Raw genomic sequence first — 16,050 nt, forward strand, 5'->3', positions numbered from 1 at the left:
ACGCTCACTATCTAAGGCCGTGCCTACACTACCCCAGAAGACCTGCTCAGGGTCAATCTTCTGGGGGTTTGATTTTGTGCATCTAGTAGGGACGCACAAAACCGACCTCTTGGGGGTCACAGTCAGCCCCTGTACTCCTCACCAGATGTGAGGAGTACAGGATGTTGATGGGAGAACCTCTCCTGTTGACTTTCTCTGCTAGGGAGGGTCAAATTAGCTGAGCACAGATATGTTGATTCTAGCAACATAATTGTCATAGCTAGAATTGCATATCTGTGGTCAACTTACTTTGCCTAATGTAGATGTAGCCTAAGGGTCAGTGTGTTACAGAACACCCACAGGAGAATTAGGAAAGTGAGCTGTCATGGATTCAGCATAGCCATTGAGTTTTAAGACTCTCTCCATTTGGACCTTTTTTTAAGTTAGAGCAACGATAAAGATATGTACTGAAAAGCAAAATGTATTTTAAATAAAGCAGCCTCACAGGATAAAATCCAGATTCCACTGTGGCCATTGCACGTCAGCCACTCCCTCAGAAGCACGTCAAAGCACACCTGCCTCTTCAAGTTAAATAACTTAAAACATAAGTCTTGGTTTTAAAAATACCTTCATAACAAACTTCTGGCATTCTCAAAAATTGGTCTGCAGTAAGTCCCGGAAAAAGAGTCCCACACCCTTACTGACTCACGTGTTCGTGGGGTGCTTCTTCATGAAGCCTTGTCTCATGTTTGAAGGAAACGGGGTGATTCATTTCTAAGCATTTTTTTTTTTTTGTGTTCAAAAAATGGCTATAATGGCTAAATGGCTATAATGGCCATATCTACACTTAGAGAAATCTTCAAAATAGCCACGCTAATGGCCATTTCGAAGAATACTAATGAGGCACTGAAATGCATATTCTGTGCTTCATTAGCATGCCGCCAGCAGTGGCACTTCGAAATTGCCACTTTTCGTTCCCCGCAGCTCGTCCAGACGGGTGCTTTCCAAAAGGACCCCGCCAACTTCAAAATCACCTTATTCCTATCAGCAGATAGGACCCCTGTCTGGATGAACTGCGCAGCAGCGAAAAGCAGCAATTTCGAAGTGCCGCAGCCGGCGGCATGCTAATGAGGCGCTGAATGTGGGTTTCAGTCCCTCAGCAGTAGTCTTCAACATGGCCATAAGCATGGCTATTTTCGAAGATTTCTCTAAGTGTAGACACAGCCAATGTGTGCACTTTACTCACCTGATGCTTTTGGAGTGTGTGGAAGCTTTTACAAGGCAAAACTCAGACTCTTTTGTTTTGTGGACTCCCTTGTGAGATTACTGGAGTCAGTGGTTGAGCCAGTCTGGCTTTTGGTTATTTCATTTAACTGTTTTTGTAAAGTTCAGTGAGCCTGCTGTACTTCACAGCATCTGTGGGAGTTAAAAACAAATAAATGAAGCTGGTGCTCAAAGTGGTCAAGTGCAGCTTTGATGTGGCATGCATTATGTAAACACAGCAGCAGTTTGAATCATTAAGGCATTCCAAATTTTATAGCTTATTTTGAAAAGTTTTCTCTCCAGTTCTTTTTTTTAAATGTGAGTAATCCTATAGGAGCTATCTGACCTCAGTCTCTTTGTATTGTCTGCAAAGCATGGCATTTTGGAAATAACTTCCTAAACATTTTGTAAAGCTTTGAAACAATTCCTGAGGTCTCAAGTTTTATTTACTACACTAGAGGTCAGTGTATGATGGGAACTTCTTCATGGTACTACAGAGTTTCTTTCAGAATGCTGTTTCATAAGATCTTGAAATATTCTATGAGACGCTATATTCCACTAGTAACAGTGGGGGGGAGGGACCCTGCAAATTTAATGTCTCGTGACTTATGCTTTCATTTGAGTTTCCTGCTTTTAATGGCTCCTAATTAAGGGTGGTACTTGGCAAGTAGCAGAAGAAGCTGAAAACACTCTTCAGTACTAACTCTAGTGTGTGTATATGTACACAGTTTCTCCAGCATGCACCTCAAACGCTAATCTTGCATTGCGGTAACTTTTTTTTTGAGGGGATCCACTATTGTATACACCATGCTATTTACAGGAATCATCCTTACCCCTGATCTATATAAACCTAATCTTGGCACCATAGAGAAATTACATATGCACCTCTGTGACTAGTATAGCACACTCAATTCCCTGAGTATCTAACCGAGAGCGTCAATTTAAAAAAAAAAAAAAAAAATCAATTGCTTCACTCCTGGGCAGAGGGGGAGGTATTTTCATGAATAATTCTGTCATGCTGTAGTCAGTTTTGTTTTCTCTAGCCAGTCTCTTCAGCTTTTCCTAGAAAAGTAGTCTCTAAATTACTGGGAAGGGAGAAACAGCAAAGAATGGGTGAAAGAATTGTTGGCCAAAAGGGACTGTGACAGACAGACCATAATAGCATTATGAGGAGGCAGTACCTGAGGGTGGGGGGAATAAATCTGAAGACTGCTATAACGGCTGTCACTTTAAGGCCGTGTCTACACTAACCCCAAACTTCGAAATGGCCACGCAAATGGCCATTTGGAAGTTTACTAATGAAGTGCTGAAATACGTATTCAGCGCCTCATTAGCATGCAGGCGGCCGCGGCGCTTCAAAATTGACGCAGCTCGCCCCGACGGGGCTCCTTTTCGAAAGGACCCCGCCTGCATCGAAGTCCCCTTATTCCTATGAGCAGATAGGAATAAGGGGACTTCAAAGTGGGTGGGGTCCTTTTGAAAAGGAGCCCCGTCGGGATGAGCCGTGCGGCGGTGAGCCGCGTCAATTTCGAAGCGCCGCGGCCGCCCGCATGCTAATGAGGCGCTGAATACGTATTTCAGCGCTTCATTAGTGAACTTCGAAATGGCCATTTGTGTAGCCATTTCGAAGTTTGGGGCTAGTATAGACATGGCCTAAGACTGTGAGGGGTACTGACACAGTGGTAGGAGGGTTTAACTTTTTTCTTCTTAAAACCAGAGGCTTTTAATATGGTTGTTAAAGGAAGTGTCTGTACCATTCCACCAGCCCCTATCTTAGCTAAAACACTTAGCATCTGGAATTGGACATTTTCTTCACATGGCTGGAAGTCCATCCTTTTCTTCTGACATGTTTTCTACTATGTCTTAGTTTCCCCACTGTACTGCTCCTGCCTCTGAGCAGCCCATAGCTGTAGTAACAAGCAAAGGTTGGAGCTGCCAGCCACTTGAGGTCCATATTGTCTAGCACAAGGGTCTGCAACTTGTGGCTCCAGAGCCACATGTGGCTCTTGAAGGAAGTCTATGTGGCTCCCAACACTATAATTACAAAGTTTAAAAAAAAAAAAAAAAAATCCTGATTTATTTTTGATAAGTTGTGGAAGTCTAGAAGCCCAACAATGAGCAACTCTCATAGCTAAATAGCAAATGAAATATGATCTCGCAACATTGGATAACTCCCCCTTTAATATGTTTCAGTGCATTGTGGGATATGAAACTATCCGTGTTTTCATAATGTTGCTAATAGTCTTATTCACATACATTGTGACTCTTGAGTTTTTTCCAAAGTCCAAAAAAAAAAAAAAAAAAAAAAACTCTTGCTATTTTGGTTGCCAGCCCTTGGTCTAGCAGCATTACCAACACTTCCACTGCCTGGGCTCTTAAAAGACATTTAGGTAAGTTATTGCTAAATAACAGCACATTACATCTTGAGAGCCAGGACTGATGGCTGTAAACAAACTTCATGGGACTGTGGAGAAATTTGAGCACACCCATGATAAGTGGAAATCAGGCTAATTAAAATCATGCTGAAGTACAGGTCCTGCCAGACCAAAGAGTGTCAGATTAAGGGAGGTTCAGCCTTTAGCTTTTTCAGGGGTGACTTTAAAAAGTACAAATGCCAGTTCAAATAGTCACAGAAGTAGCCAGTTTCCAGCCCCACTCTACCTGTGACGTGATATTAAATGAACTTGTAAACAAGCAAAGTCTCATGATCTTTGACACTAATTCAGTTTGGCATGTTAAAGGCTGGCCTGTTGGCTTGTCACTCAAGTATATATTCTAATGAACTTTGTTCATGGGTTTTTGGCATCGGTCTTGGTTGCGTCTTTTACTGACTCTTGGTCACCATTCTGCTTATGCTCAGTTTTAAATATGCGTAATCGAGTCTTTTTTGCTCTACAATAGCTATTATTCCTAGAAGGCACAAGCCCACTGTGTTCAGTCAGTTTGACTTGCTTCGTAATGGGAAGGATTGCATGCACTCATATATTGCACTGAGAAACAACTTCCTTATTTGGTAGCCGGGCTGATGCTACGTTTCTTGTGGTACAAATAAACACATGGTTCTCCGAACAGAAAACTTGAACCCATTTTGTCATCCACTCTAATTGATGCTTACCGTATAAAATGGCCAATTAATGTTGTAATATTTTAGCCAGATGGTTGCACATATGTCCTCTCAGTGTATAAGCAAATCTTATCCAGATGAAGCCTCTAATAGTCACAAAAAAATGTCAGCAGAAAAGTTTCCTTTACTGATGCCAGCTCCTGTCCTACCCCTAACACCCTAAAGAAACCTAAAACTGTAAACTAAAGCATGTTTCTGAAAGTGGGTGTGTTCCTAATCTTCCTTGCTTAGACTTGATTCACAGAGATAATTTCAGTCCCTTTTTAGGCCTGGTCTACACTAGGGAACAAAGTTTATCCCAGATATGCAATTCTAGCTATGCCATTAGCATAGCTAAAATCAACATAACAGGATTGACTTTGTTCCCTTGTGACTACTGGGGCTCTTCAGGCTTGTGCTGATGTCCCTTACTCTATGTGATAGCATGGAGTGCGAGGGTCAACAGCCAGGCCAAGAGAGATCAATTTTGTGATGCAGCAAAATCTAACTCCCGAGGCTCAATCATGGAGCATTGAATGCCAGGGAAGTATAGACATACCCTTTGAGTTTATGTACAACTTTTTGAGCAGAAAAGAGGTCTTGCCTTAATGTAAAGTAGTGAAAGCTCAGCAAAAACTCCTCTTGTGTACATGTGTATATATTTATACCTTTGGAGAGTATTTTGAAGGAATGTTAGTAGACCTATAAATGTTACAGAAAGGGTTTTTTTTTTTTTGTTTTGTTTTTTTATTTAAACTAATACAATAATCCAAGATTCAATCAATGCTCGTTATTTCAGAGGCATTTCTGGACTAGGGAGGCAAAACTCTGTTCAATTAGCTAACCAGTTTAAACTCTCTCTCTCTCTCTCTCTCTCTGCCACCCTCACTCACTGTTGCCAGGATGGGGCAGCGGTTTGGGTGTGTTTAGGGAGTGTGGGCTCTGGGCTGAGGCTGAGAGGTTTGGAGAGTGTGGGAGGGAGTTCTGGGGGTACAGGAGGGAGTATGGACTGCAGACTCTGGGAGGGTGGGTGCAGGAGGGAATCAGGATGCAGGCTGTGGCTGTGGGTGGTGCTTACCTTGAGCAGCTCTGAGTCCTGGCCAGTAGCACAGTGGGCTAAGGTGGACTTCCTGCCTGCCATCGCTCTGTGCTGCTCCTGGAGGTTGTCAGGAAGTCTCTGCTGCCCCTGCGCTCCCTGTGCTGCCCTGGCTTGCAGGCACTGGCCCTGCAGTTGCTCCTGGTGAATGGGCACCGTGAAGTCATTGCTCAGGACTGGGGCAGCGCATGGAGGGCCCTGTTTGCTTGCTTGCCTGTAAGCCCCAGAGAGGCACATGCCTGCCTCTTCTGGGAGTGGCACAGAAGCAAAGCAGGCAGGGAACCTATCTGAGCACTGCTGGGCTTTTGGCAGCCAATCTCCTGGTTTGGCTTCAGGAGCCTCTGGGAGCTCAAGCCCAATTCCGGGAGGCTCCCAGCGACATGAGGGTTAGCAGTTCTTAGTTTCTGTCAGTCCTCAGATGTCTCATGGCGGAAGTGGTCTTTTTCAGTATTCTTTTCTAGGCCTGATGCTTGTCACCCTGCTTACTACACATTCTTGCCAAATATTCTCAATTAGCATCAGATGCCTTAAAGTAGGTGCAGAAAGCCCCACACCCAGACAACCAGCTGCAGAAACAACACTCCCTCAAGGCAGCTTAAATTTCATGTCTGTCAGGCTGGGCTTCTAAGTTTTAAAGAGAGAATCCCATTACATGGGCTCCAGCTTTTTCTCACTGGCACATATGGGCAAACAGCTTCGCATATGCTGCAGCAGAGAGTAGCCAGTAAGTGGGTACAGTTATGGACTGTTGGTAGCAATAGATATGGTTGAAGCAAGTTTTGCACAAAGCCTTGTACCCAACTAATTCCCCCCACCTCCAAAAAAAAATAAATAAAAACAAGGACTTTCATGAAACTTCACGTGCTATATGTGATCTCTGAATAGTCTTTGGGTAACTGTCTAAAATCAGAAAATGGGCATTAAATTTCATCTGAAGCTCTCTTTTGAAAATGTTTTTATCCTATTGGCTTATCTCTGAACTTGAAGGTTTGGCCTTGCTGAAATGGGCTTTTTGTATGAGTACATAAGTGTAATTTTTTTTTTGTGGAGGTGGGTGAAGAGAGAAGGAAAGAGCATTACGAAGATTTAGTTGAGGGGAAAAAAATAGCTTGTAAACCTCCTCTCCTTCTACCTTACTATGAGCATTACAAGGACTATTTAAACAGGGAAATCTAGTTTCCTTTTAGGTAAAAAAGACAGAAAAGGAGGCAGTGCCTGCATAGCTGTGCCTTAGAATCAACAAGCAAGTAGGAACCAGGAGATGGAAGGATATATTGCTTAACAATGTGATTTTTTTGTTTGTTTGTTTTTTTGTTTAAGTGCACTTTCTTCTTAACTTAGGTTTTTCCTGCTTGGCCTTTTCAGGGGACAAGGCTGATGAGAACTCCAGTCCTGATAGCCTGTACCTTACAGGGCAGAGAAAAAATCGTGTAGATATGCATGAGAGTAAATAAAAATGGGAGGAAGGGGAAAGCAGGAACTTCTATGGCTGCATTTCCTTTTCTCGTGTCTTTTATTTTGCTTCTAATACATAATTTTGTCTGAGAATGTGGAAAAATAAATTTAGGTGGGCACTGAAAATTGGGCAGGTAAAGGTAGAGGAAGATCTACATATAGCATTAATCAGAAGCTAGATCCATTCCCTGCCCACATGTAGACATACCATGGTATAGGCTTTTTTAAGGAACTGATGATTTGGGTATTGCTGGATGCCATTTTAAAAAGGAATGTAAATGTTTTGGCTTTGTTTTTGAAGCATTTATTTAAATCTCTCTTTCATAACAAGGGAAATACCAGTTTGGGTAGAACTTGACCTCTTGTCTGGATATTGTTCCCTGTGTTCAACTTTTCTCTTATCCCCATGATGTGTTTAACAGCAGCTGTGGAAGCAAAGCAGTTATTTGCTGTCCACAACAGCTGTTTTTCCAATAAGTCAGTAAATCCATAACTTGGCATTATGGTATTTTCAGATGCAGTGAGTCTCATTGTTGGAAGAGCTGGACAAGGGAAAAAGTAACTATCTAGTCATGCATCACTGCACAGAGATCTCTTGGTCTCCTGTCAGCAACTGTACAGGAGCAATTGCCTCTTAACAAGAAACTTTTTCCTTATAGTTAGTTGTTGGCTACACCTACACTAGAAGCATCTGTCGACCTAAGTTACTGACAGAGAAATCTCGACAGAACTTCTATTGACAGATGGCTGCTACACATGGCTTGCTCTGTCGACGGAGAGCTGCCCAACTACATTGCCTTCTGGTGCCAGAAAGCTGGATGGCAGCTCTGCAAACAGCTGCCCGGCAACTGAAAGCCCTATCATTCCTCAAATTTTCAAGGGGTAACGCTGTCGGGGCAAATGCAGAGTTCTGTCGAGACTGTGTCAGGGTCCTTCTGTTGACAGAACTCTCCAGTGTAGAGACAGCCATTCTGTTCTCCAATTTCATTGTATCCCATGATAGTCCTAATAAACAAGAGTGTCAGTGGTGGAGTACATGTAAATAAGCCTGAAGTTCCTCGCTATTCAGCCTTATTTTGCTTAAGGAATAAGCAACTAGGCACACATGGGCTCCATGAGAAATGTGAAGTAAATGAAGGCAAACTTGGTTAGAGGCAGAGATCAAAAGGATGACTGTTTGGCAGACATTCTGAATACAGCCAAAGTTGCTGAGGTACAAATGTGTTCAGCTATGTGTTTGGGACAGTCCTCAGTTCTGTCGGTACCTGGTTCAGTGCTGAGATTTGAAAGTTAGGAATTGCAGTAGTTTTCACTAGCTATGATTTATCTCACTTGCTTTTCTTCCGCCTTAATTTCTTGCAAGTAGCCAAAATGGAACTGAGGAAATGGACAATGCCCACCTTTTGAACATGATACAGATCTAATTTTTCCATCTAAAATCTAAAACCTTAGAGAAAAAAGGTATGTTTATACACGAAATTAGGTAGGATCTCTTCTGCGTACTTAATGTTCTTCTGTAATGGACACTGGGATTGAGCCTTTAGTTTTAAGGGCCATGCTTTCTTGGGCTCTTTAATTAAATTCTTCAAAAGATCTCACTGTCGTGTCATAGGAATGTTGAGCCAGAGTGGATTGTCACTTTCTTGGAAAGTAGGTTTCTAAGCGCTAGATGCTTTGCCCATGAAAATGGAGGGTGATTTTATAGTCTTTTCCTGTAGGTTTCCTGCACCCCTGTCTCCACCAGCCTTGTGATCAGATCAGCATGTTCTCATTTCTAAAGTTACTACTTTATTTCATGTGGAGCAGAATGTCTGTTTGTCTTTAGCTATTTCCTACATTGCAAAAAGACAGCAGGGAAAATTCTGTAGCTCTGAATTTGAGATGTTTGCTTTCCCCCCCAGATCCCAAGGCATCAGACATGATTTTTAAATTAGGGTTATCTCTTGTGTTTTGAGTCTTCTACGGGCATGATTGTAAAAGCCCATTCCACTAGAGCAGGGGTCAGCAACCCCCAGCATGGGTGCCAAGAGTGGCACGCAAGCCGATTTTTTCATCAGCACACAAGGCTGAGTTCAGCCCATCCTGCCTCCCCCATGCAGCCAGGAGCTTGCTTCTCTCCCTAATCCTGGGGACTAACAAAAGACCAGCTAATGCTACCAACCACCACCTAAATGGTAAAGCTCTGCATCTGAATTTATTAATGAAGCTGTTGTAAGTATGGCTGTTAGCAACTTTTAAAAAGTATCACAGGAACTTGGACTGAACCTAGATGTCAAAAGGCCACATTTCAGCGCTTCACCTCAGAAATGTTGCTGGCCTCTGCACTAGAGCCATGGCATTTTGCTGGGCATTGGTCATATCTCCATTCTGCAGAGATTTGCATGATAGGTGTAGTGTTTCGCAGTGCTTTGTAAATTACAAAGTGTGGACTTGGGCGTAGTATGGGACTGGTAAATCAGTGTTGTTAAAGCAGGACTGTAATGAGTTCCCAGCTGGGGTTCTATTTGTAGCAGTGTTTTTGCGCTCTGGACTCATTCTAATGAGCACATGAAAGAGCTCACTCCTGACTTACAAATGGCTTCAACAGGGAAGCCTCAAACATGATTCAGCATTGTAAACTTTTCATCCCCAGTAACTTTGGAGTGACTACTGTACTTTAAGTAATGATAGCGATAGGTAAATGTGATGGAAATATATTTAATGAATTTGTATGCAAGTTTCACATTTCAGTAATGAAAATTGGAATAAGAAACAAGCAGGTCAGACTTGAATATTTGGTCATACTTTTTCTTCATATGTATTTAATATTTAACTTAACAAAGGTGTTTGACATAGTTGGTTAATACTCTGTACAGTCCTGATCTACTAAGATTGGCTGCCCACTGACCCTACTCAGGCTCATAACATCCTTTCACAAAAACATGAAAGCAACAGAGCAATATGATGGATCTACATTGAAACCATTTGCAAGGAGCAGCACAGTCAAACAAGGGTGTGTTCTTGCCCCTACTCTATTCAGCATATTCTTCTCAGTTCTACTAAATTGCACATTTCAAAACTCGCGCAGCAATGTATTTCTCCACACAAGTTTAGATGTCTCTCTACAGCCTGGCAAGGCTCAAGGCCAAAACTAAGGTCAAGAAAGTCCGCATCAGGGAACTCCTCTTTGCAGATGATGCAGCTCTCATAATGAAGACTTGCTACAGTCTCGGATGGATTCTCTATCCAGAGCCAGCAAGTTGTTTTCCCTTGACATAAGCATGAGGGAAACTGTTGTGTTCACTCCAGGTATCCCTCATCAACCCAGTGTCATTCTGGATAACAGCCCATTAGATGTGGTTCACCAATTCTGTTACCTTGGATCTGCTGTCACCACAAAACTATCCATGTACAAAGAACTGAACATCAGTATCAGGAAGGCAACTACTATTTTTGGCAGGTGTACGAAATGAGCATGGAACAATCCTAAGGTGACAGTGAAAACAAAGATGCTAATCTACCAGGCATGTGTATTGAGTAGTCTGCTATATCGTTCTGTCATGGACCACCTACTAGAACCAGGAGAAAAAAATTGAACAGCTTTCATCTTTTCTGCCTCAGCAGAATTATGAATATCAACTGGCAAGATAGTTTCAAATGCAGGTGTCCTGTCAAGATCTGGCACACCCAGCCTCATAGTGATCCTCAACAGCAGAAGACTATGATATGGTGTGGTCGTGTGAGAAGAATGGGTGACCATCTTCCCAAAGAGAACTTCTTTGGTGAACTGCCATGTGGTTTGAGAACAAGAGGAAGACCAAAGCTAAGACTGAAGAATACATGCAAAAATGCTGTGAGAAAATTCAACATTGATCCAAAATCCTGGGAAACTACATCATCAGATCAAAATACCTCGTGATGATTACTACAATGGTGCACATCGTCCTTCTATGGTATATGTGCAAGCCACACAAAAGAATGTCATCTTAGAAGGAAAAACTCTCAGACTCAAGAATTTGGAAAGAAACTGACGTGCGGTTATTGCAATTGATCGTGCAAATCCAATATTGGCCAGATAAGCCACGAGAGATGCTGCAGAGTCAAACACTGCCCATAGATCTTCACCGCTGCTGCTAACCACAGTCTCTCGAGATGGAGGCCCTATACAAACTTATATACATCTGGGGAACAAAAAACAGAGCCCATAATTGGAGAAGAAGGGACTGTACTCTGGGAAACAGCAACTCTGAAAAAAGGTTTAGAGGTTGTAGTAGATAATCAGATCAGTTTGGCCATAGTGTCACACTGGAGACTCAGAGTCTAATGTGATCCTTGGATGAATAAAGGGGCATCTTGAGTAGGAGCAGAGGCTGTTTTAACCTCTATATGGTACTGATGTGACAGTTTCTTAAATACAGTGTATATTTTGTTGAAAAATTGGAGAGGATTCAGCGAAGAACCTCAAGAATGACTTTTTGGGGATTAGAAAACTTGCTTTAGTTTTGTGGTAGAGTAGAGTAAATATAGTCAGTCCAAGTAGTTTAGCAAAGGGAGGCTTCTGAAGTGGCTTGATTACATTCTGTAAGTGTCAACATGGGTAGCAAATACTTAATAATGGAGTCTTTAGTCTAGCAGAGGAAGCTAAAACAGACTCTAATGGCTGGAAGTTAAAGCTATCTAAATTCACATGGGAAATACAGTACAAACTGAGAGTAATTAATCATCAGAACAATTTGCAATGAGTTGTTGTGGTAGATTTTCCATCATGGACACGTCGAGGAAAAACTTTTAGTTTCAATTTTAAAAGCTATGCTATTTGGGAGAAGTTCTATAGCCTGCGTTACGCAAGAGAATTAGACTGGATGGTCACAATTGTGCTTTCTGGCCTTGGAATTTAATGACCATCAGAGGTGGGTTAAATCGGGGAATCACCTCAGATTCAACAAGCCAGTAGTTGTGAAGACTCTTGCTTGAGGCTGTATAGTCATCAGTAGTCTTATGTATAATTCTTCTTTCTTGTAGGGCACAGTGCCTCCAGCTCAAAACCCATCCTGTTTTCAGTAGTGAACATTTTGATGCTGTTCTGCTTGTGAAGTAATATGGGCTAACAATTAGCATTTGAGGTAAGCCTTGTATAAAAAATACTGTGTGAAATTTCAAAATTTGACTTTCACTTGTCACTACTTTCCCTCTAAGGTAGCCAGCTTCTTTTACTTTTACCTCACCTCTGTCATGGACGTCACATGCTACTGCTGGTAATACAGGGTGAAGATGGAAAAACAGAGTCCCTCTGCTCCCAAGAGAGGCTCTAAAACCATACATATTAGGGAAAATAACTCCTGTTATTGGAGTAGTATTTTTCCACAGAGCAGTTGTATTGAATGAGATATTAAAACAGTTAAACTGTTGACATAAAAATATTTAATGGCACAGGTGTGCTGTACTTACACTATCCATTATAAAGCTGTTTTTTCAGTTGAAGAGCAGATATAAAACTGAAGACACAGGTCTCTCCTTTCATCTTTTGAAATGATGGATGCTTCTGAGAGGCTTTTTGAATATTTGCAGCTTTTCAGGTTTTCAACAAGCTTGTGCCTTGACCTCTTCTGTCTAGTCTAATTTTTACCTTTATTTTTGTTAATTGAAATAATAATGTAGGTTTCTTTTAATGTAATATATGTTCAGTGGCTACCCAATGTGTTGTGTGGGCTGCTTCTGTGAAACTCCCATTTGTACTGCTGGACCCCCCAAGTTCAATTATGTGAACTTGGGAAAGTGAACACTTCACTGCTTGCTTCATTTAGCACCCTTATCATGCTGGGCAGTGCTCTTCAGAGCCATGCCTTTTTAAACAGAAAAATCAATCCCTTTTGAAAGCTAAGTTTCTTCTATGCAGTCATTGTTTGGAAACAAATCTCATGATACTTAGGCGTTTTTAATCCACTCTTCCTTTTCTGACACAGAATGCAGCTCTTCTCTCTCTCACACCACACACACACACAGAGCCAACATAGAATTCAAATAAAACTTTCTTTGTGTCTAAAGTACTGTCAAATTGTTGAGCTGTTGACAAGTTATTTTATGAACCTCTCAAAACTGTCTTGGTATAGCTTCTTTCTTAGTAGGTTAGGATGTTGGTTAACACAGACCTCTAATGTAGTACTCTTGACAAATGTTTTGTCCCATTTTGTCTCACTGCTTGGGCTTTTTATGTACAGTTATTACAAATGGAGTAATAATCTAGATTCAAAATTAACATCTTGCTTTAGGACATCAAAATACGGGTTTGTTGTCTGTAAAGAATACCTTCCCATGGGCTAACAGTATTTGAATAGTATAACTACCCTATGCTATGTTGGAGAAGGTCACCATATGTAGTGATTATGTCAGCTGGAGTTTTGTTACTTCAGGTTGGACCTCTGTAAAGCAGACATTCCTGCTCTGGCATTCTTTGGTGCTCCCAAGCTGGTGCATTCCCAGGGGGAAAATCTGGGGCCCTGCACTTAGCTGCTTGGCACCCTGCCCCATCCCCTGTCCTCCCAGAGCTTCTGGAGCACCGCAAATAGCTCATTTGTGGTCTTCAAATTCAGACAGGGAGGAGGAGGGACGAGGTGGGGGTCACCTGAGATGAGAGGCACAGGGAATATGCAGAGCCCCATGGCTGGGAGCTGGAGGTGCAGCCTAGAAGCCAATGGGCTCCAGTGTCTGATGTGGGGCCAGGAGCCACCCTGCTTCTTCCCCTGAACGTGTTTCCCTCATCCCCATTCTATCAATGCTGGTTCCTCTGCTGGTGCCAGAGCACAGTCTGACAACAGAGGAGTCAGCATTGATCTCTGGTCCATCAGATTCCCTGGTGATAAGAGTGGCAGTGACTGCTGATTGGTATAAAAAATTCAGTTCTCATCCTTTTTGTTTTCAGTTGCTTATGACTTTCCTTACATTTTACTTTTCAAACTCAGATCCCTGGGATTTGGAAAGTTTGAGTAAAAATGATTCACTTGTTCTTGGGGGGCGGGGGTGGGGAGAGAGAGAGAGAGAGAGAGAGTGCGCAAGTGCATTTCTTCCCTCCACCAAACTTTTTGCCCTCAGGAATTGGAGAAACATTTTTTATCTGTCTTAAAAGCCTGAAGAGTCAAAAGGTTTTGAGGTACAAAAGTGAAACTTTCAGGGATTCGTGATTCACTGAGCAGGCTTCTTGAATGTTGTAGTAAAAATTGGGTTTAACTTTTATGACTCATTGTAAAACTTTATTCATTGAATATCACTAAATTTTTTTTTATGGTTTAGTTGTGCAACATTTTTTTTAAAGTCAATAAATGGAGACCATAAGGTTGTACATATAATCTTAACCAGTCTAATGACCCAAAATGAGCAACTTCTTAGGCATATTAATTTACAGGGTGTTCACAACGTTGGATAAATGTATATCAGATAATGACTTCAAGTAAAGTGTAGTACTCAGTGTGATAAAATAGTTTGATGCAATTGCTGTATGTTTTTATATTGCACAATATGGAAGAGTAGTAGAACACAGAATAACTGAAAAACTTGCTGGCCTCTGTAGGCCACTTAACTTTGTGTCTCAGCTTTATATTTCACAGCCACATTCACTGAATTGGACCCAAGGATTGCTGTACCACTGGTTGTGTAGGATGGAAGAATATAGTATCTCAGTACAGACTAAATTTACTACAGGTTGAACCTCTCTAATTTTGAACTCTCCTGTTTTGGCAACATCTGTAATCCATCATGAGTGTAGTTTGCTGGGCAACCACTTACTATGAGCATGGCCAAGTTTCCCGTGGTCCATAAAATTTGTTTCCAGCCAACAGTCTTGGCTCCCAGTAGTCTCTGCTGTTGTTTAGCTCTAATTTTACCCCTACATTTCTTCTAAGAACCCAGTAAGCTGCGGAAGATGATAATGCTTCTAGACAATATTGACCTTCTGTGAACTGGCAAATTCTCTTGTCCGCCACCAATCAGGTCCCAAGGGTGCCGAATGAGAGAGGTTCAACCTCTACCCTTAGAAGTTAAGGCCAGAAGGAACTGCCATGTAGGGTTGCTGACTTTATAACTGCAAAAAAAAAAAAAAGAAAAATCCCTTCCCCGGCCCTTCTGAGGGCCTCTTCACTCCATGCCCCTTTCCTCCATCACTTGCTCACCTCCATGCCCCATCAGTTTCGCTGGGCTGGGGCTAGAGCTTCTATCAGGTGGATAGGGCTCTGGCTGGGGATGCAGGCTGTGAGGTGGGGCCAGAGATGTGGGCTTTGAAGTGCAGGGTGGGGCTTTGGGCTGGGACAGGAGCTTGGAGTGGGTGCGTGGGAGCAGGGTGCAGGCCTTGTGAGGCGGTTCAGTTGTGGGAAGGGACTCCAGGCTGGGGCAGAGGTTTGGGGTACAAGCTCCCAGTGGTGCTTGAGGTTCTATGTACCATCCCCAGAGTTGCAGTTGCGCCCCTGCAGTTTCAATTGGTTATTTGTTCCTAGCAGCTGGGAGCTGCGGAACCAGCACCCAGAGTGTAACTTTTTGTTGTTGCTCATTCCGTAGAGACTCACTGCTTACTTCTAATAATCTTTTAGAAAGACTTTACCCAGGCATGTTTTTCCCCTTGTTTGCAATGCAGATTCCAGATGAGAAAGATCTGTCTTTTTTTCCTGGTGTTAGTATGAACTTCTCTGATCTCCTCTTCTTTTTTTGTCAAGTGTACGTTATCCTTTATCTTTTCATAGAATCAGTCTCTAGCTGTCTCCATTGATTCTTCTGCAGAGCGTGGGTTTCCTTGTTTCTTCCTGCCCTCCCCGCATCTTCCTGTCTTTCTCCTCTTTTCGCAAAGCACAAACCTTTATAATTCAACTTCTATGTCATCTATGTTAGCCAGTCTCTTTCTGTGCTTTGCTGCATTCTTCCGTGGATCACCTTCCTCTTCTTGCAGTCCATCCTTTCCAGGTTCTTTTGTTGATCTGGTGTCTGCAAATACTGAGTTGTCTATACCCTCTTTGCTTCTCTGCAGATATTGAGTTGTCTATTACCCTCTTCTCTTCTCTCTTATTTTATATCGTCAGATCCCCATCTGAGTTCTAGCCTCGTCTCCAGCTGCTTATCTTTATCTTTGGATCATCTGTGCCACAAGCTATCTTGGATGACATTTCATTGGCACTTCCATCAGATATCCACTCAA

The 16,050-nt window shown here is 42.3% G+C and overlaps 1 protein-coding gene across 3 annotated transcripts in view; it reads left to right on the top strand.

Annotated features, from left to right (window-relative positions):
- SVIL (supervillin) overlaps window positions 1–16,050 on the top strand; it is a 226,131-nt gene that overhangs the window by 45,878 nt on the left and 164,203 nt on the right. For all 3 annotated transcript variants that reach the window (XM_074984945.1, XM_074984944.1, XM_074984946.1), the window contains exon 2: window positions 11,898–11,998. The gene's annotated coding sequence lies outside the window, so the exon portion shown is untranslated. The remainder of the gene's footprint in view (window positions 1–11,897; window positions 11,999–16,050) is intronic.

This window comes from Carettochelys insculpta, chromosome 2 (assembly GCF_033958435.1).
Source record: "Carettochelys insculpta isolate YL-2023 chromosome 2, ASM3395843v1, whole genome shotgun sequence".
Lineage (NCBI taxonomy): Eukaryota > Metazoa > Chordata > Testudines > Carettochelyidae > Carettochelys > Carettochelys insculpta.